The sequence below is a fragment of the Schistocerca serialis genome, chromosome 5 (genome assembly GCF_023864345.2).
Source record: "Schistocerca serialis cubense isolate TAMUIC-IGC-003099 chromosome 5, iqSchSeri2.2, whole genome shotgun sequence".
Classification (NCBI taxonomy): Eukaryota; Metazoa; Arthropoda; class Insecta; order Orthoptera; family Acrididae; genus Schistocerca; species Schistocerca serialis.
Window position 1 is genome coordinate 399080121 of NC_064642.1, and position 16979 is coordinate 399097099.

Consider the following 16979-nt stretch of genomic DNA (forward strand, 5'->3'; position numbering starts at 1 on the left):
TGAACTGTTGTTTGTGTATGAGAAATAGGTTGAAAACTTTCCTCATGCCAACACGTTGTAGATGTCGCCACCGGCGCCAACCTTGTGTGAATCCTCTGAAAAGCTAATCATTTGCATATCACAGCATCTTTTTCCTGTCGGTTAAATTTCGCGTCTGTAGCACTTAATCTTCGTGGTGTAGTAATTTTAATGGCCAGTAGTGTATTACTTTTCTTAATAATGCTAATTATTGTTATTGAGCCTGTTAAGTAATAACTAATATTAAAATAATTATGATTATTTTATCATTATTATTAGCGTTGAAATTATTATTATTATTATTGTTGACAATTATTATCTTTGCTAATAATGAGAATTAATATTATTGTGATGGTTAGCAATATTTTTTTGTATGTGTTATTCCTGGTCAGAGGTCCTTAACCCCTTGATACGATCAGGCTAAATAAACAATAAATAAATAAAATAAATGATTAGATGGGACACTGCGGTGCCTGTGTAGCTCAGATTACGATGCAGTGTTCCTTCTGACGTGCATGCACGTACGAAGGAGCATCGCATCATAGTTCTGAACAACAAAGGTACTGAAATATTGTACTTATCCTCCGACGTCGGGCAAGCAACATTCAATTAAAATGTCACCCCTGTATGGGAATATATGTACTGATGAGCCTTAGCACACTGGACTCGCATTCGGGAGGACGACGGTTCAATCCAGTCTCCGGCCATCCTGATTTAGGTTTTCCGTGATTTCCCTAAATCGTTTCAGGCAAATGCCAGGATGGTTCCTTTGAAAGGGCACGGCCGATTTCCTTCCCAAACCTTCCCTAACCCAAGCTTGCGCTCCGTCTCTAATGACCTCGTTGTCGACGGGACGTTAAACACTAACCACCACCACCACCACCACCACTGATGAGCCAAAATATTATGACAACATGCTTAATAGCTTGGTTGTCCGTTTTTGGAACGAAATACATCACTCATACTGCGTATCAGGGATCCCACAGTTTTTTTGGTAGTTTTGTGAAGGTATGTGGCATTAGATGTCTATGCACATGTCATGTAATTCATGTAAATAACGGGCCACTGATTTGCGTACACAGTGATGGCACTCGATAGCGTCCCAGATGGGTTCCATAGGATTTACAACAGACGAATTTGGTCGCCGAGACATCAACGTGAGTTCGCTATAATGCTCCTGAAACAACTGTAGCATGGTTCGGCAGCAATTATACTGCTGAAAGATGGCATCGCCGACAGGGAAGACACCAAGGTGGTTCGCAGCTATCAGCGTGTCTTCGATTACTACCACAGGTCCCAAGCATAGAATCATGAAATTTGGCAATAAGCAAAGTTTCACAATGTAACAAAGGAAAAAATCGTAAAAGTGTTAATTTGTAATTACATCACACGAAAAAAATTTAATCATTTGTTATCTGACTCTCTTTCCGTCTGTTAAGATCCCTCTTTCTCGGGAATAGGTAGAAGTGTCAAGTTGAAATTTATATTTCATACTAAAGTCTGTAGTCCATTGGTGATACAAAAAATGTAGATTTCTAAGTCAGTGCAGTCGAAAGATACCGCTATGTACGTCACTTATTTTGACACTCGCAGACTCACTCGCCTAAACGTATACGGTACTTCCCGCTGAGATAGAATTATTAGATTTAATAAGAAGCAATTTAACAGTACAAATAGAAGGAAAAAATCCGAAAAGTGTTAATTTGTCATTATACCACACGAAAAAATATATCTTTTGCCATTTGTTAACCGACTTCAAACTTAAAATTGGAATACTGTCGAAAGTCTTGGAATTCCTGGGATCGATATCTTGCCAAGATCAATGTCGATAGCACGAAAAATTCGTCGAGATTCTCGATTCCTGGGACTGGTGAACGGTTTGCATACATAATTAAGTTTGTACAGCACTCTCGGAGCGCGAGCTCTACTCGCAACTGGCCAGTTCTTCTTCTTCTTCTTCTTCTTCTTCACTTCAGGGTATGAGACAAATTACCTGTTACGGCACTGCATCTCTTGTATGGTCTTCCTACTTCTCTTCTTCCGGTAAATTTATTACTGAGCGCCTTTATCGGTAATCTTTCTCCATCCACATGGTCTACATGTTCCTTCCATTTCCTCCTGTTTCCTTTATTTTTTCGTTTAGGTTATATATTCACAACTATTTCCTTATATCTTCATTTCTTTTTCGATCTCCTCTTCTACATTCTTCCATTCGTCTTAGAAACCTCATTTCTTGGAACTTGGCGTCTTGTTGTGGCCCACGCCTCACTTCCATAACTAAAGGTTGGTACTACTATTGTTGTATAAAACTTCAGTTGCATTTCTCTCCTGGCTTTATTCTGCAAACTTTTTACGGTGGTTCCACATATCGAAGTAAATTTATTTAATTTTTAGACCACGTCATGCTTATATGCATAAGTGGTATCGTATATTAGATATTTAAAATGTTTTACTTGCTCCAAGATGTTATTATTCAAGATTATTTTAAGTCTTCCTGTTTGTTAGTTCTGAAATGCCAACACTTTCGTTTTACCTACCGACAATGTCAGATTTTAATTTGAGGATATCTGCTGCAACATGCAGACTCCCATCTGAAGGTCATCTTCATTCTTTCTAATCAGAGTTAGATCATCTGCATATAAAATTACATTTAATCTACGGTCATGATCTAAAAGAAATCAATTTATGTTCAGCATTTCCTTTTGCTGTTAATTCACCTACGTACATATTGAAGAGTATTGGAGAATTATAGCCCCCTTGTCATACCCCTTTGTTTTTTCTTCAACATTGATTAAATATGTGAAGAAATCTTAGATGTAGGAGTAACCCTTTGTATTTCCACAGTTCCATATTAACACCATCTGCATCAATGGCTTTGCTACCTTTTTTTTGTAGTTTTTAGAGATTCTGTCAGTTCTCTCGTATCAATATCGCCCAGGCCTTTTGTGTCACTTAGTTTAGATAACGTCTGAATTAATATATCATCATACCACCATTTTTTTATAATGAGCTGTCTATTTGTTATCTCGTATTTTATTAACACGTAATGGTTCGTCTGTCATGTAAATTATGTGATATGTTGCTAATAAAGCATTTCCTTGAGTCTGCGTGTGTTTTACAAGTTATATATATATATCACATAATTTCTCTTCTCTTTATATTCATTACACTTTTCATTTGTGTGATTGTTTGTATGGTACTGGAAAGCTTTTGGGTTTCCTATAATTGCTGTTGTCATCTCAGGTATCCATATGCTTACTCCACTACTTTTTCAGAATTCTCTTTTCTTCCCGAGAACCTACGTCCGATATGACAGTTTTTAAGTTTTTCCATTCATATTCTAAGTCTTCCACCGTTTTTAAATTTGCTAATGTTTTCGTCACCCGCTTTTAGTAGAGATCTTCTATGTTGTTATCTTCTACACGGTAATACTTACGAAGTTGTTCGCTCTTTTGAATCTTAACTCGTTTCTCCAGTTTCCTCCATTGGGAATAGATGTCAATGATTAATACCAATAAGAAGTGACCTGATTCAGTATCCACTCCTCGATAAACTCCGTCCAGGGAATCCCTCATTTATTATTAGGAAATCTATAAAACATCTGTATCCTCTTGCTGATCAGGTAAATTTGTGTATGTCTTTCATCCTAAATAAACTATTGATAATTTTTCAATGATTAAAGATAGCAAAAACTCTGAGTATTTTTCCCTTTTCATTACACACGCTTTCTCGAAAACTGCCTGCTGTTATTGGAATTGTAATATTTCCAATACTAGCACTGAGACCTTCCATAAATAAAATCTGATTTTAACAGTACCTGTTTGTCACTTGCAGTCGTTTGTAAAAGGCCTTGGACTCGTTAATTTTTCTTTCTTCTGGGTCATAAGTTGCTATTAGTCGTAAGATTCCTCTCGGGCCTTTAATTCCTAGTAGTACAATGTGTTCATTTACGTATTTGTAGTCCAGTATTTTATCTTCCAATTTTCTGTGAATGTAGATGGCAAAACCTTTACTTGCTCTTTGTTCCTGCTTTACTCCGCTGTAAACCTGGCGAATGTTATTTTTAGAAAGATCGAACGTCCCTACAACTTTTTCTGTTCTAATCTGATAGTGAGTAGGGCACGAGGGACGAAAAGTGAGGCAGGAAGGAAGAAAGGAGGTTCAAAAGTCACGATGAGATCATTAGAGACTGATCACAAACTTGGTTTTCGAAAGAACAGAGGTGGAAATCAACAGTGACCCTTTAGAAGGAGGCATTCCGACATTCGCCTCAAGCGATTTAGGGATAACATGAAATAATTAAAACAGGATGGTTCCAGACGGGGATTCGATTGTCCCGAATACCATTCTAGTGTCTTACTACTGTGTCACCTCAACCGGTACGAAAAAATGAGTTTAGGGTAAATCGCGTGAAACTTGAACCATAAATATTGAGGTAATAGAAAGAACTGTTGATATGCGGTTTTCACAGAACGGACTGGTAGATAGGGGCACATATTGTTAGACAATCAACAGATTGTAATACTACTAAGAGAATGTGTATTTCTTGTGCAAACATACATTTTTTCCAATGGAACAGTGCCTACTGACATTAACAAACTCAAAGTATGACAAATTAGAATCTCAATGTTACTTGTTGCAGGAGTCTAGTGTGAGTCGTTTACGAGATTCCGCATTTTAAAAAATTTCCACTCTGACACTTGCTTATGCCATTCAACCAGCCTAGTTGCTAGGTACATTGTTGTTGTGTTTGCTTGCAGCGTGCTTGTGTATTCCTTGAATGCCCTCCAACTTGCTAGTCAGTTCGTGTGTGACAGTCCAAGTGTAGGTCGTGAGTGGACAATGGGATTTGCCAATGAAGAATAGCCGACATGCGACATGTATGGAGAGTTTAGGGAGAATGCAGTTCATAAGTAGTAGGGCAAAGAGAGTATCACCCCACTCTGCATTTTGCCAAATTTATTCAAAATGGCGGGAAGTTCTAATGAAGGCGGAAAATAGGTCAATTGGTCTACCTCAGCTAACCTGATCCCTCCCCTCTCCTCTCCTACACTCCCATGCCCAAGAAAATAGTGGTAAGTTCTAATATTGGCGGGAGAAATGTCACTTGGGCTACCTCCACTAAACTAAGAAAATTGTGGGAAAATTTTGGTTGGAAGAAAGATCACTTGGGGTTCCTCCAATAACCTAAGTCATCCAACTACAGCCTCTTCCTTGGAACTGTTGGCAGATGGACTCAGCCTCTGCTGGGCAACTGGATAGGATGGACTAAGGTCTTTATTCTGCATGCAGTCCTTAAACAATTTGAGTCATCATAGTTAATAGCTCCATCCAATGTGTTTACCATGAGGTCCAGAGTCCAACTGACCTAGTACACAGTACAGCTACCAGAGGGTGCTGTCGTCCCCCCTGTGATGTAATCCAACATGGTGGCCTGGGCATAAATGATGGGAAAAGGACTCTGTGTTCAGCTGCTATAGAGAGGAAGGAGTTTATCTATTTTCAGTGGAAAGTTGGAACAATTTATTTAGGGACAGATTTCTCATAATTTATTTATTTATTACGCTGATACAAAACACTTGCCCTGACGTGCTTGGGGTAACATGATGTCTTCTTTGTTCAAGTGTTCAACGATAAGTTGAAGCAGACAATCCATCTCTGGTGGGATGCTGTTCCTCATCATCCGCCATTGTGGAGTTAGAGCATCTCCAGACCAGCAGCTGTAGGACACCGAAAATTCCAGAAATTTTTCTCTTCTGTAGGGCAGTGCTCCGAATTCTGTTTGTATGATTGTTCTGATTTCCCCGTCCTTGCTTAGACAGTGCTCCCTTTTCAAACAACAAGAATTCTCCTATGGTTAATGGTGCTTTTGCAAGCATGCACAGATACGATGAAGGATTTTAGCGGAGGGAGCGTATACCGTTTCTGAGACATATGTTGAAAGCAGGACATTACGATTTCTGGGAGGTACAGCACGTGAAGGACGGGGTGCATCATCAGGACCATCAGGGAGAGTGCAGTCGGTGTTTTTCTGGGTTATTTTTGTAAAGAGATCGTGTTAGGACAAAAATTTCCATACAGACAAGCTGAGACAGCACGAAAGCTCGTACAACAACAAAAGCGACAGTTAACTACTTCTGTGAGACTTTACGAATTCCTAGAAGGGACTGATACATAATGGATGGGCTGTCCCATTAGGATCGGTAGGATGAATGCATGCTGTGTTATTCTGGGATATTTTCGTAAACGGTTTCTGAAAGCACTAAAAAATATTTCTATAGAACGTCCAGAGGGAGGCTAGGCTCTCATTTACATAGACATGAGATATCAGCACAACACTGACAACCTTCTGGCTGCGCCTATGAGGGTGAGTTGGTAGGCAATCATCATATGGCTACGCATCATCACGCGAGCAGCGGTGCCTAGGTAAACACGAGTGCACAGCCAAAGGCATTTCGCATGTGGGACATGGCTGGACTGGTGTGTGCATGCTGACCCGGCGTGAATGCCTTGGAGCTCTGTAGGGAACAGTTCGCTGATATGTCACAGTCGAATTTCTTGATAGTTCGAAAGTGTTTTTTCATAAAATGAGTGTTTGTGCATTGTATTATTTTAGCTGTTTAAGTGTTGTGAGTGTGTTTGCAGAGCCTTATACATGTATTATTTTTCAAAATTTTACGCGTAGTGAACGTGACTGTGCACCAATGTACTGCATTATTTCGGTAATTTACAAGTTTGGAAGGTAGGAGACGAGATACTGGCAGAAGTGAAGCTGTGAGACCGGGCGTGAGTCGTGCTTCGGTAGCTCAGATGGTAGAGCACTTGCCCGCGAAAGGCAAAGGTCCCGAGTTCGAGTCTCGGTCGGGCACACAGTTTTAATCTGCCAGGAAGTTTCATATCATCGCACACTCCGCTGCAGAGTGAAAATCTCATTCTGGAATTTACAAGTAGTTTGCAGGTATGTGGGCTGTGCAGTGGATTATTTCGACAGTTTATAATTAGTGAGCATGTTTGCATAGCGTTTTACATGCAGTAGTTTGACAATTTACGAGTTGTTGGCGTGTCTGTACATCAGTGTACTTAATTATTTCGGTAATTTAAGAGCAGTTTGCAGGTCTGTAAACTATGATTGTGACCCCAAGCTTGTCAGGGCAAGTGTTTTGTATCAGCGTAATAAATAAACAAATTATGACAAATCTGTCCCTAAATAAATTGTTCCAACTTTCCTCTGAAAATAAATGAAGTACACGCCTTCCTCTCTGCAGCAGCTGGACACAGACTGAGACCTTTCCCGCCATTTATGCCCAGACTGCCATGTTGGATTACATCACAGGGGGGGACGACAGCACCCTCTGGTAGCTGTACTGTGTACTCGGTCAGTTGGACTCTGGACCTCAAGGTGAACACAGTGGATGGAGCTATTAACTATGATGACTCAAATTGTTTAAGGACTGCATGCAAGTCTGTAGCACGTGGTCGTGCGGTAGCGTTCTCGCTTCCCACGCCCAGGTTCCCGGGTTCGATTCCCTGCGGGGTCAGGGATTTTCTCTGCCTCGTGATGACTGGGTGTTGTGTGCTGTCCTTAGGTTAGTTAGGTTTAAGTAGTTCTAAGCTCTAGGGGACTGATGACCACAGATGTTAAGTCCCATAGTGCTCAGAGCCATTTGAACCATTTTTGAACTGCATGCAAAATAAAGACTTAAGTCCATCCTATCCAGTTGCCCAGCATCGGCTGAGTGCATCTTCCACCAGTTCCAAGCAAGAGGTTGTAGTTGGATGACTTCGGTTAGTGGAGGAAGCCCGATTGATCTTTCTTCCGACCAAAATTTTCCCACCATATTCTTAGTTTAGTGGAGGTAGCCCAAGTGACATTTTTCCCGCCAAAATTTTAACTTCCCACTATTTTCTTGGAGACGGGAGCTGAGGAGATGGGCAGGGGAGAGAAGTGGTTAGGTTAGTGGAGGTAGTCCAATTGACTTATTTTCCTGCTAAAGTTTGAACTTCCCACCGTGACATCATTGCGACATTGCCGCATCTATCTCCTCCATCTTGGATCCGCCATCCTGAATAAATTTGGCGACAGTGCAGAGATAGATGATGCTCTCTTTGCCCTACTACTTTCGTTCTTGTGTGGTGTATGCGGCAAGATATCCCACTAGACGTCATCCATCTCGACAAATATTTATCAACCTCTCAAATCAATTATGTGAAAGTGATAGTGTAAGACCTAGACAACATGAAAAATGGAAACTAGTGACGAAAGAAGTGCAGACGTTAATGTTGTTGCTGCCATTGCAGTTGATCCGCATGTTGGTTTCTGTGCAGTCTTACTAAGAAGGGGCATGAGTCAGGCAAGTGCCCTACGCATTCTTCATCAACATAGGTTTCATCCCCATCATATCTCTCTCTACATCAAGTGCTGCATGGAAATCATCAGGAGAATCGTGTTAACTTCTTTACATGGGCATCAAGACATGATACTCCAGATGTATCATGTATCTAGTGCAGTAATGAAGCAACTTTTACCAGTCATAGCGAAACCGCCGAAACGAGCACTGTTGAAGTATTGATAATCCCTATTGACTTCGTCAGGTGGAAAGTTAGCGTTCATGCAGTGTAAACGTGTGTTGTGGGACAATAAACCATCAGCTCATAGGCCTGTTTCTCACTGACGGAACACTGAACACGCAAAAGTATCGCAGTCTCTTAACAGACCAACTTCCACGGACGCTAGAAGACGTTACTCTGCAGACTAGGAGGAATCGGTGATACGAACATGATGGCTGTCCAGCCCATTGTGCGTGAAGTGCTGCAGCATATCTTCACGAATTGTTTCCATACTGTTGGATTGCACGCAGAGCACCTCTACCTTGGCCGGTCCATTTTGTGATTTGACGGCTGTAGACTCTTTCTGTGGTGAAAGCTGGAAGACACTGTCTACAAGGACGTACCAACTACACCCAATGATATGCAATGACATATTACTGCAGCCTGCACGGACATCTCCGCTGAAATGCTAGCACGTCTGCATCATTCATTCCCTGTCAGATTGGAAGCGCGTTTTGCCGTTGCTGATGGTCATATTGAACACAACTTGTGATGGTAAATTGTCTCGTTATTAGTAAGAATACACATTACTAGTATATGTACTTGTGTTGTTCTTTAGTGTGTGCCACCACAGATATTGCACAAAAGTCTAAGTGGACATTTTTCAAAATAAGATATCTCGTATACGACTCGTACTAGAGACCTACAACAAACAACACTGAGATTCTAATGTACCATACTTGTAGGTCATTAATGTCACAAAGCACTGTTTCATTTAAAAAGTGTATATTTGCAAAAAAAAAACATTGTTTAAGTATTACTGCAATCTGTTGATTGGCTAGCAATACGAGACCCTGGCTACCAATCCATTCTGTGAAAACCACACATCAACAGCACTTTCCATTTAGGAAATATTTGGTCCGTAGCTCGTGGTCTAGTCGCTAGCGTTGCTGCCTCTGCGTCCCGACTGGGACGGCGATTTTCTCCTCCCGTGATCTGGGTGTTAGTGTTGTCCTCATCATTTCATCATCATTCGCGAAAGTGGTGCAATTAGACAATAGAACGATTGGGACTTTGTATGGATGGTGATAAGCATGCAGATGAGCGCCCGACAAAAGAAATATCACCATCATTCGCAGTATTTGCGTTGCAAGTTTTTGGTTATTCACCCTGTATACAGGGTGAACCAGATCTTCACTTACAAATATTCAGAGGTTGTTCAGGGGTACTTTCTGAGTATTATGGCACAAAGACTTTATGACCCAGCGGTTCGTTACAGTGTAATTACATGTCGTTTGGTTTCTTGCCTAACTTTTACGAGGGCTGTTCCGAAATTAAAGAACGATCGGTCGTGAAACGGAAACCCAGTGAAAACCTGATGAAGATTTGAACAGATGTATCTAGCAGTGTCTCTGGTATGCCCATAGATAACGTTACATCGCTGTTCTGAGTTCCGAGGTCACTGATTGCGTGAAGATGTCTAAAAAATAATAGCTGCCGCCACGTATGGGTGCCCATCGAGATATTTCGCCTGATTTCATGCAACCCTACATGACGTAACTGTCATGCATTTCCTTCTGCTCAACATTTCTCGGCCACACACTGCAGGGGCAATGAGGACGCTCCTTCAGCGTTATCGATGGGAAGTGTTTGATGACCCACCATAAAGCCCGGACTTGGCTCCCTCTGATTTTCATCTCTGTTCAAGTGAACCGCTGGCTGTGAAGACAACGTTTTGGCACAATCAATAATTGAAATCTAGCATAGAAAATTGTCGGAAAGCACAAGCAGCTGACTGCCTTCTATGACTTTCTATGGAAAGTTCGTAGAATGAAATTACAATGAAATGGACACCCTTTGCTGCTTACAGGTGTTGACATACGTCAACGGGGACAGATGAAAATGTCTGCCCCGACTGGGACTCGAACCCGGGATCTCCTGCTTACATGGCAGACGCTCTATCCATTTTTTCTTTTTTTTTTTTTTTTTTTTAAATCTCATTTTGTTCGTGTTTGTTCGTTGTATATGCTTGGGGCGGACGTCGCAAGACACCCTTTTAAGTTCGTTGTTGATCTATTAACTCAGTTTTTTTTATTACAGAGGGCAGCTAACCCTCTGACCGAACACGCTGAGCTACCGCGCCGGCAGTCCATCTGAGCCACCGAGGACACAGAGGATAGCGCGACTGCAGGGATTTATGTCTGGCACGCCTCCCACGAAACCCACATTCTCAACGTATTGTCCTGCACTACATTCGTAGCGTCCCCGCCCATTACTCGCGGCGCGTTGTCGATTCCCGTAAGAGTTCGAGCACTGTTTGTGCATTCGCACAGAAGAAGAAGATGGTCAAGTGGCCGGTGAGCCTTAAGTATATATAAAGTTGGTAGAACGCTACGACAGATATCTAAGTCGGAAAGTGGGAGCGGTGACTATGCAGAGATGTAGCTGGATGGTGCAGCTAGCTGTTGCAAATAAAACAGTTTTGATTTTAGCAGTGGTTTCCCTTTCGCGACCGTTCTTTCCTTATTTTCCGAGCAGCCCTCGTACCTTTCTATGTGTACTGCGTTGAAAATGGTACACAAAAATGCAAATGTTGAGGGTTTGCACTATGTGTCTTGTTTGTAAGCAAAACTGTTCCATTCACACGTCCTCAAGCTTGCATCCAATACTGCTCGATTCTGTCTCGGGTTGTATTTTAAGGGAGTTTTACTTGCATGTTAACACTGCTACACAGCAGTATTTGTAGGCTTACAGATAAAGGGTAGGCAAATTTCACCTCGCTGAATGCAATAGAAGTGGAAAGCTACATCACAGTACTTCTCCATCTGCGTGTTATTCTGTGTTCTGTGCTTTCGTTCTGGTAACTGCATATTACAGGAGGGATTTTTACTCTTATGAAACTATATTACAGAAGCGTAGGTATCTGCAGTAGTAATCCGAATAAATCATAATTGTAGTGTTACAAAGTAGCGAGCAGCGGGAGTCCCTGGGTCCGTTATCCCAAAATAGTCAGACTGTATCCATGACGAACCTCTGAAACTTTGTCTCCGGCGTTCTGGTTCACCCTGTTCATCCCATAAATGCAAATATTTAAATTTGAAATTAAAATAAAAGAATGCGAATTTACGTCTTCTTTTTTCCTCCGTCAAAAATAGCAAAAGCATTTTTACATATACATATATACCCTTCAAATCACCCTACGGTATGCGTGGCGGAAACTACTCTGTGTACCACTGCCAGTTCCTCCTTTTCGCTTCCAGTCGCGAATGGTTCACGGGATGAACGGTTGCATGTGCTCTAGAAACTCTCTAATTTTATGTTCACGATCTTTTATCGACACATACGACTTGGCTGAGCATCTCTGATTCGCTGTCGAGCTTACTGAATAATCCTGCGACAAAACGCGCAAATCTTCTTTGGGTCTTCTCTACTTTCTCTATCAGGCATGTCTTGTACGGATGCCAATCGACGAGCGATATTTACATACTGGTCGAACGAGGGCTTTGTAAGCGACTTCTTTTGTGGGTGGACTACACTTCATGACCATTCTTCCATTAAATCTCATACTGTCTCACCTGCAATTAGTTTTGTGTAGTCGTAAGACTTCAAACCCTTTCTACATATGCATTATATGATCAAAAGTATGAAGACACCTGGGTGAAAATGACTTAAAAGTTCGTGGCGCCCTCCATCGGTAATACTGGAATTCAATGTGGTTTTGGCCCACCCTTATCCTCGATGACAGCTTCCACTCTCGGAGGCATATGTTCAGTCAGGTGCTGGAAGGTTTCTTGGGGAATGGCAGCCCATTTTTCAGGGAGTGCTGCACTGAGGAGAGGTATCGATGCCGCTCGGTCAGGCCTTACACGAAGTCGGCGTTCCAAAAATTCCAAAGGTGTTCTACAGGATTCAGGTCAGGACTCTGCTCAGGCCAGTCCATTATAGGGATGTTATTGTCGTGTAACCACTCCGCCACAGGCCGTGCATTATGAACAGCATTATGAACAGGTGCTCGATCGTGTTGAAAGATGCAATCGCCATCCCCGAATTGCTCCTCAACAGTGGGAAGCAAGAAGGTAGTTAAAACATCAATGTAGGCCTGTGCTGTAATAGTCCCACGCAAAACAACAAGGGGTACAAGCCCCCTCCATGAAAAACATGACCACACCATAACACCACCGCATTCGAATTTTACTGTTGGCATTACACACGCTGGCAGATGACGTTCACCGGCCATTCCCCGTACCCACACTCTGCCATCGGATCGCCACATTGTGTACCATGATTCGTCACTCCATAAGTTTTTCCACTGTTCAGTCGTCCAATGTTTACGATTATTGTACCAAGTGAGGCGTCGTTTGGCATTTAACGGTGTGATGTGTGGCTTATGAGCAGCCGCTCGACCATGAAATCCTAGTTTTCTCACCTTCCGCACTATACTGTCACAGTACTTGCAGTGTATCTTGATGCAGTTTGGAATTCCTGTGTGACGGTCTGGATAGATGTCTGTCTATTGCACATTACGACCCTCTTCAACTATCGGCGGTCTTTGTCAGTCAACAGACGAGGTCGGCCTCTACGCTTTTGTGATGTACGTGTCCCTTCACGTTTCCACTTCATGTAACATCGGAAACAGTGGGTCTTGTGATGTTTAGGAGTGTTGAAATCTCGTGTACAGACGTGTGACCCAAGTGACACCAAATCACCTGACCACGTTCGAAGTCCATGAGTTCCGCGTGGCGTCCCATTCTGCTCTCTCACGATGTCTAATGACTACTGAGGTCGCTGATATGGAGTACCTGGCAGCAGGAGGCAGAACAATGCACCTAATATGAAAAATGTATGTTTCTGTGGGTGTTCGGATACTTTTCATCTTAGAATGTACTTCTATATATGTTATGGATGTGATTGCTTCCAGTGATTGTTCTGAAGTCGTGCAATCACAGCAAAATTGCTTTTTCTGTCCATTTGCCAATCTCTGCACCGAGTGTCGGTCCTCTGCAGGTCCTCTTGCCTTACGGTGCAGTTTCCGGCGTTACAACTTCTCTGTATACAACAGCATTATCCGCAAATTGCTAATTGCAGTGGCCAGTTCCAGCAGCCACTGGAAATCATCAGGCTCTTTAGATGCACATTCCTCAAACGGTGACGTAAACTTCCCGTTGCACGGGTAATATGACAGCTGGTCAAAGGCGGTTCTTGCAGTTCGAAAAATATCTGTGATTATTGTCGGAAGAAAATAAGGTGAATACTCAATCACATTATCCTCACTGAAAATATATCATCTGTTATCACATTATCTCCACTGAAAATATGTCATTTTTAGAGTAGGAATTCAAATAAACGGTCGTACCATAACGTACCTGTAGAAAGGCCGACTGTTCCGAATCGCTGTTATTTATAGTGTCAAAGATCATGACAGTCTGTGACGTCTGGTAACAATATAATTTCCGAAACCGGGTCTGCGTACTGACTTTTGACTGCTCAATTTTGATAAGCCTTCATCGAATAACGACTTGACAGCAAGTTTCCGTTTCATGTAGTGATAACCTAAGATAACGATGATCGTCGCTAGCGGCGATGTAATTAAGACTTTGGGAGTGCATGTTGAAAATTACAGCAATTATCTGTTTAAAAAAAAGAAATTGACATACCTGGCCAGCTTATTAACGTACTACAAAATTGCCAGCTGAAGGTGAATAGAAAATGAGCTGTGAGTTTATTTCAATTGCATCTATTTCATTTTTAGGGAAGGAATATAAATACAGATATGTACAATAGAAATAAGTAAATTCTGTGTAGATCAGGATATAGAAGCCTTTCTGTTCTGTGGTTAATTTAACGTGCAGTGTATTTTTAATAACTTTGTGTAATTAACTCTTACAGCCATTCGATCTTTTTAAACTCTTCTGTTCTACAAAAAAATGCTTAATAAATCTTTCGGTGTATCTTGGACATTGCCAATAAATTACATTTTCCTGCAGAGGCCTAAAAGCGTGTAGCACTGGCTATGCATTCATTTGTCTTTCTCCTTCTGCAACATCGTAGGTTGTAACCTCCCCACCGCAATTTTTAAAAGAAAATATAGCAATACTTAATAGAAATGGGAGCCAAGTGTAACCTCCCCACAAAAATTTTAAAAGATAATGACGATATTAATTAGAAATGCTGATGGACATGGCTCTATGCGTAACATGCCCACAATGAAATGTCCTGACAATGGCAACAAAAAATGTGAAATACGCAATCTGACTCAAATATAAATTCTTCACAAAATTTAAAGTCCGTTCAGTGACAAGAAAATACAATTAAACCGAAATATCGGTCTTTGGCCCTGTGTAAAACAATCAGAATTAAAGTCTTACCTCAGAATAAATGGATGTCACATATCTGCTCTTGTTGTTGCGCACCGCTTGGAGGAACTGCATTGCAAATAATAATATTCTCTTTTTTTTTGTGATTTTAGTGGAATTTTTCTTCAAAAGAAGTGGAATGAAATGGGAAGTGCAACGAAATCTTGAGTTCAATAAAAAATTAAATTTTTGAGAAAATGCTTTTGAAATAAAAAAATTATTATTGGGAGACTTGTTGGAGAATAATTACAATAAATAAAATTTTTCATTATCTAATGATTATATTAATTAACAGTATACCTTATTCCTCATCTTGACCATTGTTGCCGACCGCCTACATCACACAACCGCACTGGGCTGCTACTACTGACCGACCGCTCTGCATGACGACTACAGACTGAGTACTGCTCTCAACTAGACAGAGCTACAGACTCGCAACGACTGACTGACTGCTACTCTGCATAGCGACAACTAACTCGCAAAGACTACTACTGACTGAGAACCGCTCGCAACACTCGCGCGGTCAAGCGCATACACTCTGGTCACAGATGCTACAATGCCTCGCCATCGCTGCTGCGTTACATACGTGTTTCATAACCCTCCACTCGGGGGGCAAAAATTTGGCAGCGATGGTGAGTCATTTGGACTTGCCAAGCGCGGCAAAATTTTTCTTCAATTAACAAAATCCTACAACTTACAGAATATTTAAATGTTGTGCACACGCACTAAGTACAAAATATATCAGACAAGGACAAAATGTGAATACTAAACATAGTAGCAAATCAGAAAAAAGTATATACAAACTTTTTGACAGATAAAGTGCACAGGCACTGAAAAAATTCTTTAGCATATGCAGAACAAATAAACAGACTGGCAAGAATAATTAGATGTAGTACATAAAGTAAATGTTGTGCACACGCACTAAGTACAAAATATATCAGACAAAGACAAAATGTGAGTACAAAACATAGTAGCAAATCAGAAAAGTATATATAAATTATTTGACAGATAACAAAGTGCACAGGCACTGAAAAAATTCTTTAGCATATGCAGAACAAATAAACAGACTGGCAAGAATAATTAGATGTAGTACATAAAGTAAATGTTGTGCACACGCACTAAGTACAAAATATATCAGACAAAGACAAAATGTGACTACTAAACATAGTAGCAAATCAGAAAAAAGTATATACAAACTTTTTGACAGATAAAGTGCACAGGCACTGAAAAAATTCTTTAGCATATGCAGAACAAATAAACAGACTGGCAAGAATAATTAGATGTAGTACATAAAGTAAATGTTGTGCACACGCGCTAAGTACAAAATATATCAGACAAAGACAAAATGTGAGTACAAAACATAGTAGCAAATCAGAAAAGTATATACAAATTATTTGACAGATAACAAAGTGCACAGGCACTGAAAAAATTCTGTAGCATATTCAGAACAAATAAACAGACTGGCAAAAAATATTATGTTGACAAGTGTACATGCACTGAAAAATATCTTTAGCATTTTCACAACAAATAAACATAATGGCAAAAAAAAATTCATGTCCAAAGTGCACATGCACTGAAAAATGTCTTTAGTATTTTCACAACAAATAAACATAATGGCAAACATCATGTCGACCAGTGACATAAGTGTACTCACACTGGAGTTTAGCGAATCGAAAAATGTATAACCTATGAACATAAATGATGTTACCAAAAAAAATTTTTTTTTTTTTATGTGACAAGAATCAGGATAGGAAAGGGAAGGATTGCATCATGGTTGTAGCACTTTAGATTGCACACAGCTGCTCTGAAAGTCCATATGTTTCCACAGTGGTACAACACCAAGTGACACAACTTGAAGTTCTTTTCCCATCAGGATTTATCAGTGTAGCCAAGACACTGAACTGTCGTAGTAATGTTCCATGTTTTCATTTTGGCAGTACATTAGGTACACCAAACAGTGGGACCATAATAATGTCTTCATCGCTCATGGTGGTGGACAGCATGTCGTGTCAACACCACACTCTTACAAGGCACACCAACGTAGAATTAGTGCAAAACCAA